Source organism: Cryptomeria japonica, chromosome 3 (assembly GCF_030272615.1).
Source record: "Cryptomeria japonica chromosome 3, Sugi_1.0, whole genome shotgun sequence".
NCBI lineage: Eukaryota > Viridiplantae > Streptophyta > Pinopsida > Cupressales > Cupressaceae > Cryptomeria > Cryptomeria japonica.
This window is the reverse complement of record NC_081407.1, coordinates 568,752,345-568,771,919: the sequence shown is the minus strand read 5'-3', so window position 1 is coordinate 568,771,919 and position 19,575 is coordinate 568,752,345. Positions and strand designations below refer to the sequence as shown.

The 19,575-nt window shown below is 34.9% G+C and overlaps 1 long non-coding RNA gene across 1 annotated transcript; it reads left to right on the top strand.

Moving 5' to 3' along the window:
• The first annotated feature begins 618 nt into the window (after positions 1–618).
• On the top strand, positions 619–19,366 carry LOC131075670 (uncharacterized). The gene is made up of 2 exons (XR_009113248.1): positions 619–902; positions 19,000–19,366. It is a non-coding gene; the product is annotated as an uncharacterized LOC131075670 (long non-coding RNA).
• Positions 19,367–19,575: the final 209 nt, after the last annotated feature.

Here is a 19,575-nt window from a genome sequence, read left to right as displayed (position 1 = left end):
ATGAATTAATTAAATAAATAATATTATTTAATTAATGTACATGAAAGAAAATTTGAATAATTAAATAATAAAAATCACTTAATTAAATAATAATAGTTTTTCAATTAATGGTAGAAGATGTTAGAACAATAAAATTGTTAAAAATATATTTAGCTAATAACAAAAGGAAAGAAATTTAGATTTTTGAATTAAAAACAGAAGAATGATATAAATTTAATTAAATAATTAAAAAATTAATTAATTAAGAATAATGTTAATAAAATGCTAGGTCAATTTTAGATATCTAAGAAAATATTTTTAAACTGTAAAATTGTAATTGATTTTTTAAAATCATTCTCATAATTCTTAATGAAATTGAATGATTCATAATGAACCTTCTAAATTCTCCACATCATAAGAAATAGTGAGGATCCTCACAAATTTGAGAGAATGCATATTGGCTCTTAACCTAAGAGATAGGTAATAAAATTTTGTGGACCATCCCACACTAGAAAAAGAGCAAATCGAATGGAACCATGCCCTTTCTGCAGGAAACTAAAATTTGGTGTATAATATTTGTATTCAAGTCCATGACGGGCCGTCGAAATTAGACCTTAATTGAAAGATAGACACCTAACCGGTATTTAAATATTGGAACTCTGGTGATCTTGGGGAGCATTTTTCAGAAATTATGCGAGATGAAGATGGATAGAGGATCGACACAAAAGGCGAGAGAGTCGTTGGATTTGGTGTTTTCCATGTCAAATTTTATGCAGACTAGAATCGATCAGCACAACCTGACGATTCTCATTGCACTAACCGAACAAGGAGTTAATCCTGAAGCACTCGCTGCTGTTATAAAGGAGCTGCGTAGGGAAGCCGCCGCCATCAACCAACATTCTTCGTCTTCCTCTTAACCCAAGGTACCTTTAATCCAAATGAAATTAACCAGGATTTCAATTTAAGCTTTCTCATTTGTCCTTCCATGCTCGCTTACTGCACATGAAAATTAATTTATATGTGAAACACTTGCATGCTAAGGATGTCTAGGGCAATAGTAATTATCAGGAAAAATGACAAATTCATTCCTGAAATAAACCCTAATAACAACATTTGTTCGAAATTCTTGTGTGGGTTTTGCATAAGTGAGCAAATTCCTGAACTGCCCAATAGGCATTGCTTGGATAGTATGCATTGATGTAGAAAAAGAAATGTTAGTTCTCTATTTTTTTCTGAACCAACATGATTTCAAGGCAGTATGATCAATCTTATAATGACAATGCCTGCATCTACCAGTACTCTGGATAAATCATTCTTCGTTGCAGGTTCAATGTCACTATAATCTCAAATAAGTTAATGAAAACAAATTTGGGAACTAGCGCAGTCAAGAATACCCAATGATGTCATGCTTGTGCTAAATAATGAAATGGATGTCACAAAAACTGGTGTAGAAGAAGATTGAGTGTAGAAATAAGATACAAACTAATATTTTTATCATCAATGCCTCTTAAAAATATAATTTATAACCGATATTACAAGAAAAGTAATCAATGGCGGTTGACCATAGTTTGCAAACCCTGCGAGTACTGTTTGAGATGTGGAGTACTCTCAATTTTTTTTTTTCTCCGTGAGTTTTTACAAGTTGAATTCACAAGTTTTTTTATAGGCATAGGGAAAATATGGGTAAAAATTCCAATGTGAGTAAAACACGGGTTACAAACATGTTTTTCAATTTTTTTTGGGCTATAAAACCATTCATTTTCTCTCTTGAGATGCCAATTTTTAATTTAATACATTTAATTTTTCAAAAATATATGGTTTTTTAAGAAATTTTAATTTTTAGTACTCTCTAAGTTGCTGAGTTTTTGTCAAATATTTGCCTACTCAAAAATTTACGGCTTGCCGAGTAGTCTCCAAGTTTGAGTCTACGAACTATGGATAGTTTTCCAGGACTGTATCTAGTAATTAATTTAAGCGCTAAGAAGTTTACCCCAGTTGCATCCATAGTAGACTTCAAAATCCCTAGTGGAAACGTGCAACAACAAAATATTATTAACACTAGCTAAATATCTATTTGCAATTATAAACATTATTCCGAAGACCCCATGTCTAATTATGCTATTCCTTATGGCAAAGTGGAACATGGAAAATTTAAAGTTCTACATTTTTTAGCTGATGTTCAAGAAAAATAAATAAAGTTTGTTCTTCTGCAAGTCCTGAATACCTTCGACGATATTCTTGTTGCTACAAAATTTTGAAATAATGCCATCCAGATAGCAAAACACAACTCTTACCACATTCAGATTCAATTAGAATTGGCCTATAGATTTGACAAAACCTTTTTTTAGATGGATTAAATCTCAGAAATTTCACAAGCTCATGGCTTCAGTTCTAACTTTCTCAAAAAACTATGTCATGTAAAGCTACATCGAGAGTGAGATTCATTGAAGTTTTGTTGTAATTTCTGATTTGTCTCACTATCCTTCATATCCTTACTCAATTATTTTTTTTTTCTTTTAACTAGAGGAATCAATAGCCCAGTGACCTAGAGCCAGCCTGAGAGGTAGCTTTAAATATATACGCTGGGGAAATTGAGTTTCAAACCTGTGACCGCTGCCCGTGTCTTTCAATGGCTTAACCATCCGGTCTACACTGAAGGCTAATTTATTTTCTATTATTACCTATCTTTTTATTATTATTTTTTAAGTTTTGTAAAGGGAATCTATTGAGCTCCTCCCTCAATTCAACCAAAACAACCAAACATCGCTTAGTACATACAGGGAAGGAAAAGGCTCAAAGTTCCAAAAAAACCTCAAAACCTAGTGAATGAAGAATCATGATGTCACAACTACACAAAACCCCAAACATATTTAATGTCTCTTTTTGTAAATGCCCTAGTTTTTGCCCTAAAATCACAATTCCAAGTAACTTTCCTACTAGGGTTAGGAACATAATCTTAATCGTAAGAATTTTTTAATTTATTGGGGGAATTCAACCATAGGGAAGCTAGAATAAAGTGATTTGATAGGGTGCCCTAGAGATCATCTACCCTAGGCCCAAGAGTGGATATACCATCCCTCTTGGCCTCATGTGACCTTGGCCATCCATATGAGGTGGTGTACCTAGTGAGGTGTCCTAAAAATGTTCCCCTCAATCTTGCCACTTCTATCCTACTTCCCATGATTGAACATTGTTAATGCATTCATTTACCATTATAGAGAGCATGAGGAGTATTCACAATTGGGTTCCCTGAAAGTCCACCCTTTCTAAGTCCAAAGGCAATACCCATGTACCCCATTGGCCCCATCGAAATCCTCGACCTTATACCATGAGCTGGCGTATCTAGAAGATGATCCCGTCATCATTCCCCTTCTTGTAATTCCTCATTACCCCTACCATGGTTGAAAAACAAAATATATATATAGAACATCCTATATTATGTCACGTTTTCTTTACATCTATATAATAAATAATCATAAGCAACAACAAAATATGAATCAACAAAGAAGAAATATAATTTATATTCATTATGCTATATTAGACATTCGTAAATAACAATGCATCATTAATCAGCAGTGTGCAAATATAAATAGTATTCATTTTGCTATGCACAGGGAACTCATACCAAAATTACCGTATAAAATTGAACTGCTGTATACTTAATTATTAATACCCAATCTGACCACTTTGATGATTGATTGATTGAATGAATTCCTTTGATTTGATGATTTGAGGTATTGGTGAGTGATGATTAAGTGATTGTTGATTTGATAGAATGGTTTCCTGATTGATTGTTTTCTTTTATTTGAATGATTGGAATGATGATTGATAAGTGATACTTGAATGATTGGAATGATCTCTTTTATATTTCATTGGTGAAATGGTCACCACCTTATATAAGACTTGAGTCACCACCCTTCATTAGAATTGAGTCACCACCCCTCATTGCTACCTTTGAGAATAAATTATTCTCCAAGTTGATCTCTTTCCGTCTCTTCCTCAAATGGACCTTCCTCCCTTTATATCTTCCCATGTGAGGGAGAGGTCACATCTCTTCATCCTGCCTGCCCTTTGGCAAGAGACAAAACCTTTCACAATTTCCACCCTTTGAAATAGTACAACCCTTCATAATTTTTGCCCTTTGAAGAAGACAACCTTTCTGCTTCCCATTCCTTTCTTCTTACATTTTTACTTCCTTGGTTCACATGCTTCCATTCATTTCTTTTCTCCTCCCTCTCTCTTTTCAAATGATCTCTTCTCCTTTTTAAATCTTATGTTTGAGAGAGTCATGACTCTTTTATCCATGCCTTTTGACCTTTCATTAAATTAATTACATTTTAATTCTGTTATATATATTTTTTATTATTTTATGTTTTAATTTTTTTTAATTATTTATAATTAAATCCTATCTTTAAAAAAGGGGCATTACAACATATATCCAACACTAGTTCCAAGTAGAGTCTTATAAGATAAGTGGAGCCTAATCAAACATATGCTGAAAGCATCCTCCTTCATGGTCCACTGTAAACCATCTTCAACTGAGTTTATGGCTTCCATTCACAAACTTTCAACTTCAATCTTCCTTTTGTGTGTGTACTTGAGGACCCACAATTTGCTTTGGTCCTGTTGTCACAAAGGATTGTGCCAAATGCTAAGCCTTAAAGCTTATCAATCCCGTGCAACATGGGGACATCTTCAGGTTGTGTGTGACCTAAAACGGAGATGGACCTCCAGATTATGGGCTGCTTCCCTTTAAAAAACTCCTAAAATAACTGAAACTTGCTTGGAAAAGGGATATAGAGATTGCTTGAATTAAAATTCTATTAATTCTAGGAGGTGATGCACCAAAATTTTAACTCTATTTTCTGTCCTAAACCCACAATCAACTTCAATGAAGATCAGATTTCATTCGTAGCTCAAATTGAAATCATCCAGTACATAAATTGATTCATAGGAAGGTTTTGAAATTAACATTTGTTTGAAGGAAAATGATAATTTTCACAACTTCAACTTGTTAAAAACAACTAAACACATCCTATAAATTGCACTAACATGAAACCTCTTGCTTCAACAATGGATACATGAGACATAATAAGAGGATTTGCAAATAAATCACAATAACTATATCAAATCACCCATTAACCACTTCAAAACAAGAGAAATTTGAAAAGTAACTGCTTCTCTTTTATTGAGATTGAAAGGAATCCTGTTATGAATCTGAAAATGCTTCTAAAACAAAAATATACTTCGAAAAAATTGAGTTACAATGCTTCTTGTTGTTGTATATTGCAAGCAAAAAAAAAGAACTAGCGAAAAGAAAGAAGATACAAAAGAAGTTATATAGAAAGGAAGCAACATTATTGACTGAAAGAAGAGACTGATGTCAAACTCCAGCCTTGATCCTCAAACTCAGCTCCAACATGTGGTCTCTAACCTTGATTCCATTTTCAAGTTTGCATGATAAATCTCTTTGGGTCGAATGAGATCAAAAATCATGCAAAAAGGTGGCTTAAACTGCTCTGAACTGGTGGTTGATGAGTTCAAGACTTGTATCAACTGGTGTACCACTCATGTAGGGTCTCAAACTGATGTCTAACTGTTGTATTTGCTTCCCAAAACCTCTTTTTTAGGGCTCAAAATTGTAGCATAAATAAAATTTCATTGCTCGCCTGTGTAAATCACCTTTGAGCTGATTGCATGAATCAGGATCTTGTTAACTGATCACCTAGTCCTTTTTTAAAGCGTAGAATATCTTCAAGGATTGCACATTTAACATGTACTACTTGATTGCTACTCTGTCTTTTCTCCCTAAATATGCTCTTTTCTTTTATAATTTTCATGGTTAACAATTTATGAATTGTATTACAAAACATCATTATATATCTCCTTGAAATATGTTTGGAGGCCTTCATGACTATGAGAAAACTCCTACAAGGATAAACAAATTCTTTGTCAATCCTCTTGTGATTTTTTTTTGAAGCCCCTTTGGCTTTTAATTTTTAGAAGCCGTTAGTACAATCATAAATATCTTTTCTTCCTTTTGTTAAGGATGATGAACTGTGATAGTTCCCTTGCTTTATTCATAGGTATCAACACCATATCTTGTCTTCATGCTGCTCTTATTTCTTTCTGCAGTCGTGTATGCTAATGTACTGTCTTTACAATGGACTGTCAATGGACTATTTTGAAAGTTTTTACTAGTTTCATTCACTGTTACTGCTGCACTACTATCAATCATGAAATGTACTGCATCATATATGGTAACCATTCCCTATCTTTGTCTTTACATTCTTCCATTTGGCTGGTAAAGGTTTAATATCATTTTCCACTCTATCCATGATGCAGACACGTGTGTGTTACAATCATTCATTTCTCTTGACAAATTTGCATCTCTACTGCTCTGTATCCTATTGCAGACCTTGTTTTTTACCTTGCAATCTTGTCAAACCCTTCATTTATATATTGTGACCTTGTTTCTAGAAGGATCTCATTGGTGCTTGGTACCTGGCCCTTATTAAACCTACACCCACTGTTACCTCGCCATCATGACTGCTACCATTACTGTTCTTTCATATTGTCATTGGTGTGAAGGCTCTTTGTATTTGGGTGGTGTCTTAGATGACTGCTCTTGTGATCTATTGACCATTTTGATATTGTCCTCTGCTTTCACATGCTACAACAGAGTCTTTGAAAAAGACTTGTTCTCAGTCACATGGCTGTCTTAATGACATGAATTGTTCTCTAATCACTTGAATGGATTACTATCCCTTGTCTTTGGCAAAGAGACCTTTGGGTCTTCATTGTCCTTTGATTGTCTCACATTTGGCATTCAATCCTTGTCACAAAGACACTACCACTGCTATTATTTAGTGCCCATTCATTGTCTTAGCAACTGTCCATTTCTTATAAGGGTTTTAAAGTTCATATTGATTTCCCCTGAATAAGACTATGCTTTGTTGTCCATTAAGGATTATCCTTCACACATCTACAATTACTGTTACCTTGTCTCCAAATGCTAAAGTTATAGAGACAAGGGTTTGTGAAGGTTGTCCTAAGGGTTCATATGACTATCATGTAATTATGTTCTTTGAAATTATAGATGGTTTCACTGGCTACTCATACCCCTACACATTGCTGCCATTGAGTCCACCTTTTTAATGTTATCCAGCTTGAAACTTTAATTATCATTGTATTTTCTCAATGAGAGGAAAATGTTTTTCTCTTTTTCTTATGCATCATATATTTGTTTCTAACATAGAGTGTTGATCACTGTTCTCTTTTCTTGAACTATTTCTTTGTTGGAGGTTTGAAACTTTTTTAGTGATCTTTAGCATTGTGACAGTCTCTTGACCTTTGAGGAATGCACTCCATTACCTTGGATTGTCATACATGTTTTTGGTGCCTCATGACATTCAATTTGACTGTTCTTTTCTGATGCAGCTACTCCATGGTCTTTTGACTGTCACACTTCATAATATCTTTACTCTTTGACTCAAAGATTTTACACTCAACTATTAACACATACAAACATTGTTCTTTGAACACAAAAAGTTGGCTTTCCTTCAATATTGTGCAATCCTTTGATGCTATTGTTAGATAATGACAATGGTGAGTTTTCTCTATCTATATTTCTTGTCATTATTCTCGTAGCTTTGTCTCTTTTGGGTACTAATACCAGGATCCTTTGAGGACTTCAAACATATGAAGTCATAGCTTCGACATTTTATTCATATGACTGTTCATACCAAAATTATTGTTTATATTATACATTTGTCATATGTTTTACCCACACTTGACGATAGATGATACCTCTGTTACCTCATCTTTTCCTTAGCACTATGGTAAGGTTTGATTGCTCACTGCCTACTGTCTTCTTTCTTTGAAAGTAATGGGTTGTGATAATTTGTTTCATGATCATCAATCTAGAAATCCTTATTCTTTTATAAACTCTTCCCTCCATTGCCATAACTGTTTTCTCTACTTTCTTCCTGACAGTAAGTCTCTGTTGATAAGTTCAGACCCTGTACAACTTCTCATGAGCACTTTCGTTTCCTTTACTCATGGAGGACTTCTCATATCACTACTTCTTAAATGTTGTTTCAATGACTTTTGATTTGTATATTAGCCTCTCTCGGTGCCATCAAAACATGTCTGAAACCAAAAACCTTGTATGATTGAAGTCCTCATGCCCTTAAGACTATCATTCAGCTTAGCATATTCCCACGATTTCCCTTGTACACTTGTCATTCTTAACATGACAGTAGCTTGTTCTTGTGACAACCCCTTTGCCTCATGATAATCCTTTATCATTATGACTATCAAATGAAGTTACTTCGTACTCTTTGACCCTTCTTTTCATCATTTGTTCCATGAGGTATCCTTTCCCAATATTTATGACTGTCACTTATTAGGACCTCTGCCCCTTAAAATCTTTCGTAGAACTCTTTATATGACTTTTATTAAAGTGTTTTTTAGTGATGCACTCTTGGTTCTTATGTATGACTGAATAGACATGAGCAAGGGTATTCCCATAAACATCATTGCTCCCAAACTATGCTCTTTGTAGATCTTCTCAACACCATGATCAAACATAGACTCCAAATAATGTTAATAATATAGTGAGGAAATGTCATAATGTTTTCTTATGGTTGTGGGCTATCTTTTGTCATTGCACATGGTTGTCATATTTTGCATCTCTATGGGCAACTATGTCACTACCTTTTGACATTGTCACCTTACCTCCATTTCAATCCTCACAAGACACTGCCATATTTTTTTTATGGTCTCTGTTTTGTAGACCTTGAGCAGTCCTTCTACCTTATTGTTTTACTTTCATACTTATGACATATTTTCAATGATAGCTTCAATCCTTCTTCTGCAATACAATATTCTTTAGATATATTTGATCATTGTTAACCATTTGTCAAGAAAATATTCTTCATTCAATCACTGTCGTAATTTTCTGCTTATGATTGTGATAGGGCTTGGTAGGGTTTTGGAAAATGATAGCATATTTCACACATTGCCCATACAAACCATAAAAGAATTTGAAACAAAGCTCTTAAACAGATAAAGGGGCAGATCAAAAAAATAACTAGCATGCTATTCATACAACCCCTTACTATACAACATATCACAGAGTTTATAGATGAACTCTTCAAACAAGTGTAAGGGGAGATGACAAACCCATAATAGGTATGAAGCCACACATAAAAATACTTGACTGATCTTTAACATCTGGGTGTCACCTACTATGATCTCCTATGATCCGTCTTTGTGCATGCAATGTGCCATGCACCTATTCTAAGTGGTTGTAATGTGGATCTCCAAACTTGAACAACAGTAAGAAAACTTGCGCTAAGCATGAAAAATACTTCCCATCTGGCATGATACTTCTTCCCCACAAACCCACAATATTTTCCTTGTTCATGGCTGCTATCATGGCTTCAATTTGAAGCTTGCAAGCTGAGTGAGAAACTAGGGTTTCCTCTCCATGAAAACATTCGACATGAGTAAACTAATGCAGTTAGTGATCAAACTTAGAACTCAACCTAGCTTCACTAAAACATAATACATAACATCCTTTCCTTTTGAATATGCAACATGGATATTTCCATTTTGGAAAACTTAAAAGTTGACAAAATAAAAAAGTAAAAATACATATTGTAACTTTACCCCAAAAACATTTGATATAACTTCTCACCTTTTAAATCTTTTAAGACCCCTCAATAATTCTCTCAATAGGACCTAGGACTCTGTATAGGGTTGTTTTTTGCTTTAAGGTGAAAAATAGGTAACAGGTCCATAGAAGCAAATAACTTTCTTGGGAATTTCTCAGCATACCAAAAGAAAGATATTTTCAACTTTTTGGAATATTAAACTAGAAAAAACTAGAAAAATATTTGGAACCAACAAAACATAGGAAAACTCATAAAAAAGAAAAGAAATAACCAATGTTTTTTGCTTTGAAATTTATCCTAATTGCATGAGAGTGACACTGTGAAAGTAAATGAGAGTGTAGGCCATAAATTTAGAAATGTGGATTTTTCTCAGTAATTTTGAGATCATTGATTACAGATAATTCTAATATAAATCTCTTTAACAATGTTAATAAATAACATTGCTAGAATGATAATTAATCCTTCACGCAATAAAACAACTAAGGCAAATGAGACCTGTTAGCCCTACTGTTTGTCTTAACTATCAAGGCCAATAGACTATTCCTACACAAAATGGTAACTACAATTGACAACAACAGTTTCCCTAACCTCTTCAACTACCTCTGTAAGTTTAGAACAGTGGCAACAATCATGCCTAGAATTTTAGCACAATAATGTCCTGTCTTAACTATAATGTTTCATATTAATTTTTTTGATTAGCTTTATTTCCTATAATGTTGACAACAAAAATAATGCCCATATTAATTGATCATGCTAATAATAACGATGCTACTGAACACTGTACCAATCAAGAGGATGCAGATCACAATAATAGTAGAATGCTACCGATCAGTGAACATACAAAGATTGCTAAACATAGAAGAACGGTTATGTCAAAAAACAATAACGATGACAACAATCTCAACTGATATGCCATTATTAACAACTGATATGTAACAATGAAAATTCCCAAACAATTATTTCAATAAGACAACTATTGTTTCAAATGAAGAATGACAACCAGTCAACAGATTATTAGAATGATATTAGATTATTAAAAGATTTGGCTTGCAGTTGTAATATGGCCACCTTAGCAGCAAGTGTTTTCTGTTTATTTTTTTAAGTTTTCTTTTTAGTGAGTTATGTAATGTTTATCCATTTCGTTGGTTTCTTCTCAAATCTTTATACAAGGAGATGGAGCTCTTTGTAATAATCAATCAATCTATATGATAGAATATTAAAACATTTTGTTATATTAATTTTGCCAATATGGTATCAGAGCAAGGAGCCATGTGAAATGAAGTTGAATCTTGTGGAAAAAATTATGAGTGTTTCAAGGTTAAATCATGGGTTGGCTATTTTTGTGTGGGAAGATTTTGGTTTGAATCCCAAAGCTCTCAAAATCACTATAATAAATGATTATTCTATAGCGTCATATGCCTTTTCAAATTTAACAAGGGCATATGAATAATTTGACAATAACTTTTCGCCCATTCCATAATCACCCATCTTGTAATTATGTTCTCCAAACTGTGTCTACCCTTACCAAATATTGTTTGTGAAACATAGATAATCTTAGGAGGAATGATTTTTAACCTAAATGCAGTTGCTTTAGCTAAATTTTCCAGGACACAAGTTTTTAACTAGGGATTTGTCAACATCTTGAGGAGAAGTTTGAGACACCTTTATTCATATTTTTCCTCAGAGATTCCCCACCTACATTCTCCAAGATCAACAAAAATCTAGTCCTTGAGAGATTTATAAAATTCAACAGGAAAACCATCAATGTAAGGGATTTGTCATTCTTAAGGAACTTGTAATAGAATGAACTTCTTCCAATGTAATCTCTTTTTCAAGGTTTGTTGCATCACAGTTCTCAAGTTCCTTGGGTATAATGCTTTGATACTACTACCATCAGAATTTATACAACATGAATTGTTTTTTCATTTTATCAAGATGACCAGTGAAAGTCCCACCCATATCAATTGGCCCAAACTTTTTCTTGGAAAATTTTGTCTTGAGTAGATCAAAGAAATAGTTGGTCCCTTTATCTCCACTTTTGATCCAATAAATTCAAGATTTAAATTTGGCACCCTAAGCATATAATTCTGATGGCATCTCAATTTATGCTTAACACAAGTTTAACATTTCTTGCACCTCATTATTTTTATGGTTAACTTGTAACTGTGTGTCAAGCCTCACAAGTTCTTCAAAGTTTTTGGTACAAACTTTTTTAAGGCCTTAGTCTTACCAAGTTATAATTTTTTTTGTTGAGTATGGATACAAGCTTTCCATTGCAGAACGACTGAGTTAGAGGGTTACATAACTTTATTACGCTTTCTCAAAGTTATGACACAATTTAAGCAGTCCTGATCAAGTAGAAGGTTGACATTTGGTTCAAATAACCCAATTTTTTTTATTCAACTTGAATTTGTTGCCTCACAATTTTTGTATTTCATGTTCCCGCCTTAATAACATTTTTCACACTATCCTTGGATGAATTCAGAAATATATATTCAGAAAATTTGTCTTATTAATAAGACTCACTATTTTCTTCTAAGGGTGGAGGTCGGCAAATAAGGACTTAAGCATTCACAATATTCTTTCCCTTGATCAACAATCTTCAGTCTTAACAAATCAGTGATCAAAGAAATTTCAAAAGGTCACGATGGATGAAGAGACTTGTAATTAGCAATGATTATAATTCATTCACAAGTCAGTTATTAGGAGGACAAAATGATATCATCAGGTACAACGATTGATATTATTAAAGTAAGCAATAAAGAAAATATTAAAGGCTGTGAATATGGTTAACAAGTTGTAGCTTCATTTACAAAGGAAGCAATCATATTTATTAAGGCAGTAGTTAAAAGGGGGTGACTAATAAGGCAATAATTTCCTAGAATAGGAAATAATCAAAATATATTTAAGTTTTAGGCCAATCATTAGGAGGAAGGGCAGTGACTCTTTCGAAGGAGTAAAATTATTGAAGAGACATGACTTTTCCCTCATATTGGAGAAGATAAAAGGAAGGAGAATTAATTTGAAATGATAATCATGGAATGGGAATTGAATAAGTATTTTCATCTAAAATAAGGAGGTCTAATTCTGATTAATGCACCGAATTGGAGCAGAAGTTCTTATACATAGAATTTGCATTCATCAAGGAATTGGATCAGATCATTTGTGGATAGCCTGCAATAGCAGATTTGCATTTAGAAACTGCAAATAACAGACTTATAATCTAGCAAGTAATTGGTATTCAATATATTGATCTTCCTTTATATATAGTCCCTTATGTAGTGTTAAGATTATTGAGAATGGAAGTACTAATCTATCAAACTCTTATGATTATTTATTTTAATTAGTTTATTTTCCCACAAACAATCATATGTGAGTTAGGAAGGAGATGCATGTAGGAGAGAAAATATGGGTTCCCCGTCTAAGTAGACCACCCCATGTTGGATGGACAAGAATTCCTGCCACTTATAGGCCAAGGGGTCGAGTTGTCTTGGTTAGATGCTTCGCGCCTTTGGGCTTAGTTGTGGCAATGGTTCTAGGAACCCTTTGTGTGATCCTCTCCAATCCCCATAATTGTTGGTTGTGGGAAGTGAAAGAAGCAATCATGTATGGGTTAGTAAGGAGACACGGTTGGGAAAGTAGATATGTAAGAACCTTAAAAGGCCCTCAATTGAGACAACTGACGTTTAACTGAACTTGTTGCGTTTCAAGCGTGTTCTTTGCAAATTTGTAACAACAAATATAATTTTGACAAACTTAAGCACAAAGAAAGCAACTATGAGTATTTGCTGGAAATCAATTTATAACTCAACAATACTGATCAAACCCTTATTACATCTGTTCATCATTTATTAATGCTCAATACATAAACAAAGCAAGAGAAGAACTGATAAATACCAGGACATTTTGTTAAAACCCTTATTTCCTTATTGCTGGTCATACACAGTTTTTATGACAGCAAGCCATAATTTATTCCCAATTGACCCGAATCACTTGCATGTTAGCCCGATGGAGAGACATAGGCAAGGCGTCCCTTCTGCTATTCTTTTATATTTTTTTGGTTCCTCCAATATGAAAATCGTAGCCCTTTTGGTGTTTGGCGCTACTTTCTAGGCAGCCGTACAACCACTGATAAAAGATCTCTCATGGATGCCTTTGTTTCCCTCTTACTGCTGCAACCTAATACTGGAAAAAAGGCGACGCCTCTCTGATTAATAAGCAGAAACTTGGCTCCTGAATGAAACCAATTGGAAGAGCAAGATCAGTTGATATTTCACAACCTTTAATGCTGTTGCACAAGAATCCCACGTTTTCCTGTACCGATACCTCTGATCACTACAGAAGGATCTTCTGTTGAAACCCTAGGGCAAAACTCCTCTTAGAGCTCCAAAGCAAATTATCCAAAACTTAGCATAATGAAAAGAAGACCTAAAATCTTCTTTAATCTTCTCCATTTAGGGTTGGTGTGATTCCCAAGAAAGGTGTGATTTGGCCTTTAATGATGTTTTAACTTTTATTATTTATTTTTGACTATTGAAGTGTCAAAAAAAATTTATTTTCCATTTAATATAAAAACTCGCCCCATCTGATGAGAAATAGACCTTCACTTAAGTTATAACTTAAAGTGACTTTTAAAACATTAAAACATTAAAGTTCGCCATTTAATATTTAATTAAAATAATTAAATATTAATATCTCTTTAAGTATTCATCAGAAATGCCTGCCGTCTGAACTGGAGACTGCCAAACCATAATCTGTCCTTGCCCAACCTACTGGCTGTAAATAGCAAGACTGCTAAAAATAGAAAGTATCTCAAACGGAGTCTTGGAGACCTCAAACGAAAACCAGACCTGGAGTGCTCACTCTGAAGGTGGTGAATCAAACTCTGGAGGACCCTCTACCCAACCTCATCAGCCTACGAGGGTTAGTGATAGGCTAATCTACTCAGTGATAGGCTAATCTACTCAGCCTTAAATCGTTAAGTGTTTCCCGATTTAAGGGAGGGGCTATTGGCTTTGGCTTGTAATCATTTCTAAAGTCTGATTTTTCTTTCCCTTTGCTGAAATTCCTATTATCTTTGAAAAATGTTGACCCTTTTGTCCCAAATTTATTTTGAGTGGCTGTCACATCCATACTCCGTGCCTTTTTAATGGCGAGTAGAAGTGTTGGGGGATCAAATGCCTTTACCCAGCCTCTCAAAGGCTCCATGAGTCCCTCTATAAACAAAACTACTAATTGCTGATTTGACATGTTATTTACTATGCATGACAGCTTCAAAAACTCTGAAACATACACCTCCAAGTTCCCTGTTTGTTTCAGCTGTGCTAACTCCCGGAAGTATGACTCAGGGTCTTTCTTATCAAACCTCTCTACTAACAAATCAACGAACTCCTGGTAGGTGGTAATCTCATCATGTTGGAGAGTGATGAGTCCATTATGCCACCACTCATGTGCAGTACCGTCCAAGTGTAAGGTTGCAAATTTAATTGCATCCCTTTCAATCATGGGTCTGAGTGTGAAGTATGTATCTAGTTTATGGATCCAAGATCTAGCTGTAACTGCACCACTGCCATCATAATAAGGTAGAGTGAGCTTGCTTGTGGCAAACTCAAGATCTCTATATTGGAAACGAGGCCTCCTCTCTTGCCTGTTTCTCTCTACCTCCTGTTTTTGCCTCATGAACTGATCAAAATTCAGATTCTGCCTCACATTAGGTGGAAGAAGACTCCACTCATCATGTACCGTCATAACATTATTAACAAAGACAGGCTCTGCCTCAGCTCTGGCAACATCCTCAGGTTCTTCTGCCAAGAAATTAGGCCTTGAAGGCCTGTCAACTGTGCGTGTAGCTACCCTGTGAGGTCTAGGAATATTGGCTACACTCCTATTGTCCTCTGGTTCTTGATTGTTTCGGTTTGGAGGATTCATATGCTCCATCATGGTGGTGAGTGCCTGTAAAGCCTGAGCAACCTGCTGCTGCCCAGTGGCCATAGTCCTAAAGAATTCTCTTGTCTCCTCATCCTTAGCTCTGTGACCTCTGGTTGGGCTGCCTGTATGCCTTTCCCCCATGGTATCTGACTCCCTGTTAAGACTCTGTTCTCCTTCACAAAAGGCTCTGTTGCGTGTGTAATGCCTATGTGAACCCGTTTCTTGCGATTGCATGTAATTGCTAAACCCTTAGGATGGCAGGATTTAGCTCTGATACAATTGTAAGAACCTTAAAAGGCCCTCAACTGAGACAACTGACGTTTAACTGAACCTGTTGCGTTTCAAGTGTGTTCTTTGCAAATTTGTAATAGCAAATATAATTTTGACAAACTTGAGCACCAAAAAAGCAACTATGGGTATTTGCTGGAAATCAATTTATAACTCAACAGTACTGATCAAACCCTTATTACATCTGTTCATCATTTATTAATGCTCAATACATAAACAAACAAAGCAAGAGAAGAACTGATAAATACCAGGACATTTTGTTAAAACCCTTATTTCCTTATTGCTGGTCATACACAGTTTTTATGACAGCAAGCCATAATTTATTCCCAATTGACCCGAATCACTTGCATGTTAGCCCGATGGGGAGACATAGGCAAGGTGTCCCTTCTGCTATTCTTTTATATTTTTTTGGTTCCTCCAATATGAAAATCGTAGCCCTTCTGGTGTTTGGCGCTACTTTCCAGGCAGCCATACAGCCACTGATAAAAGATCTCTCATGGATGCCTTTGTTTCCCTCTTGCTGCTGCAACCTAATACTGGAGAAAAGGCGGCGCCTCTCTGATTAATAAGCTCAAACTTGGCTCCTGAATGAAACCAACTAGAAGAGCAAGATCAGCTGATATTTCACAGCCTCTGATGCTGTTGCACAAGAATCCCACGTTTTCCTGTACCGATACCTCTGATCACTGTAGAAGAATCTTCTGTTGAAACCCTAGGCCAAAACTCCTCTTAGAGCTCCAAAGCAAATTATCTAAAACTTAGCATAATGAAAAGAAGACCTAAAATCTTCTTTAATCTTCTCCATTTAGGGTTGGCGCGATTCCCAAGAAAGGTGCGATTTGGCCTTTAATGATGTTTTAACTTTTATTATTTGTTTTTGACTATTGAAGTGTCAAAAAATAAATCATTTTCCATTTAATATAAAAACTGGCCCCATCTGATGAGAAATAGACCCTCACTTAAGTTATAACTTAAAGTGACTTTTAAAACATTAAAACATTAAATTTCGCCATATAATATTTAATTAAAATAATTAAATATTAATATCTCTCTAAGTATTCATCAGAAATGCCTACCGTCTGAACTGGAGACTGGCAAACCATAATATGTCCTTGCCCAACCTACTGGCTATAAATAGCAGGACTGCTAAAAATAGAATGTATCTCAAACGGAGTCCTGGAGACCTCAAACGAAAACCAGACCTGGAGTGCTCGCTCTGAAGGTGGTGAATCAAATTTTGGAGGACCCTCTACCCAACCTCATCAGCCTACGAGGGTCAGTGATATGCTAATCTACTCAGCTGACAGATGTCAACTAGAAGGGGACATCACAAGATATGGGTTCCCCCTCTAAGTAGACTACCTCGAGTTAGATGGAATTGTCTTGGTTGGATGTTCCTGTCACTTGTGGGCCAAGGGGTCAAGTTGTCTTAATTGGATGCTCTACACCCTTGGGCTTAGTTGTGGCGAATGGTTCCAAGCACTCAATTCTTCTTTCCTCTCAATTCCCTACAATGGTTCTTTATTTGAAATACAACTATAGATTAGGTCCCAATGAGTGATGCTAATGTGATTGATTATATTTGCATTTATATGTTATTGGATTCTTGAACTTAATTGAAATAACCGGTCTTATGAATTGTGTTGACTAACATTATTGCAAGGTTTAAACCAAAGTTTGTGTTGGAAAGGAAATTATTAATTGGTAAGTTGTATTTTAATGGACTATAATTCTTATTTTAATTGAACTTTGTAATATTTGTAAAGAATGAAGTCATTGTAAGATCAACTGGTAATGTTTGTTTTAGGGCAACTTATTTTGCCATAATATTTCTCTTTATCAAGAGTAAAGATATATCTCATAATAGACGTTTACCAATTAATCCAGTCCAACTAAAGTTAATATAATTATATACCCGAATAGTTTGGAATTTGGAAAGTATTAAAAAAACTGCCAAAAGTGAATGTTCCTTTGATACATTGAAGAAAATGTTTTGAAAATTGTCAACATTCCTCTTGAGGCCTGGACATGAATTCGAAAGGCCGTTTTATGAACCAAATGATGTATGCTAACCCCGTGGAAATCTGAAATACAAACTTGTCCCATATGTAACTAGGAGACAAACTTTGCATTTTTCAAATGAATAAGAAGTTTCAGTCAAGATTATCCTACCATGGTAACATGACCAATCTAATACAAGATCTATCACATCCTTGTGAAATCTGATCACACAAGCAGACAATATTTGACACGAAAAGATAGTTATCAAAACCTTCTTAACAAAAAACATTGCATGGATATGTGTCACGCTTCTAATCCTCATTTTAATATATAAGTTCTTGCTTTAACATTAAGAGATATCTATGATATTGTGCAAATGTTGGGACAACCTAATCGGTTCTTTACATTCACAAAGTGATGCGAAATAAGGATGAGAGTAACTTATGAACCTTGCTGACTCGAGATTCTTTTGTTACAAGTTTAGATCAAAATTGCAACTAGGGTAATATCAGAGTTGCACAACAAAAGCTAATTACACCGTACACTCTAAGTGTTGATTTGGGATCATGATAGTAACAAAAGATTTAGTAAAAATTAACTTCGCTTGACAAGCAAATATCGGGAAGGGTAGACTATTGTCACTATTGTCCAATAATACATTTATCAAATAAATTAATTATTTCCTTATTCTTCTAAAGTCCCTCCAATAATTATTTCCTCTAAACCCACTCAGTTAATTAATTTTGATTAATTAACCTAGTCATGTGATTCCTACAAATCACTTTTCCTAATCTTGTTGGCATTATGGATGAATTGATTATGTGTTGCATTGATGTTTTGTCATTGATGTCAACACTAGCTGTTATGGTTGGTTACCGTCAGTCAGGTTTTGGTTACTGGTAGAAGATCTAGTGTTACTGGCAGAAGAGACTATCTATTGGACACTTCCGACATGTTTGGATCAATGGAGTATGTTTGATTTTATGTGTTACATGCTTCTGGTGCATGTTTTGGTCAGTTGGTATTGACTTGGTAATCTGATGCTATCATACACTCTTGTAAACCCATACCGACATTGGTTTAAGGTTTAACCAACAAATCTTTCACTGAAAAATCTTGACAGGATGCATAATTGGTGTTGGTGCAGCTTCTAGATGGATTTCAGAATGCTGAAGATTTTCTTTGATCGTGCCTCAACTGAGTGAAGACATTGCTTTGGCATGGTGGACCCATATTAGGTCTGGTGCCTATCTAGGTTATGGACCGATATCATGTTAACATGTTCTCCACACATTACCGAGATGATTTATGGATTGGTTATTGTTGTTTTGGTCTTAAGCTGACATGACATATCATTGTAAAATGGATGTATGTAATGATCTTATTGTAATATCTTTTAGGTGGCCGATCTAATTGGTTTAGGCCTTAGGGTTGGTATAAAATAATGTAAGATCTCATTATAGATAATGTGTCGTTGTCTTGGATTGCAATATCATAAGCAAAGGAGATTTGGTCGATCATAGGTGATCGAATTGGGATTAAGGAAGAGGTCAAAGGCCTCCAGTATTGAGCTTAACCGGGACTGTAATCAGGCATGGTAGATGCTATCTCTGGCAGTTCATTATTTTGGATTGTTATCCATTTATCTTGAGGTGGTTATAACCTCTCTGTAGTCAGTGAGACTCTTTTGTAATGAGCA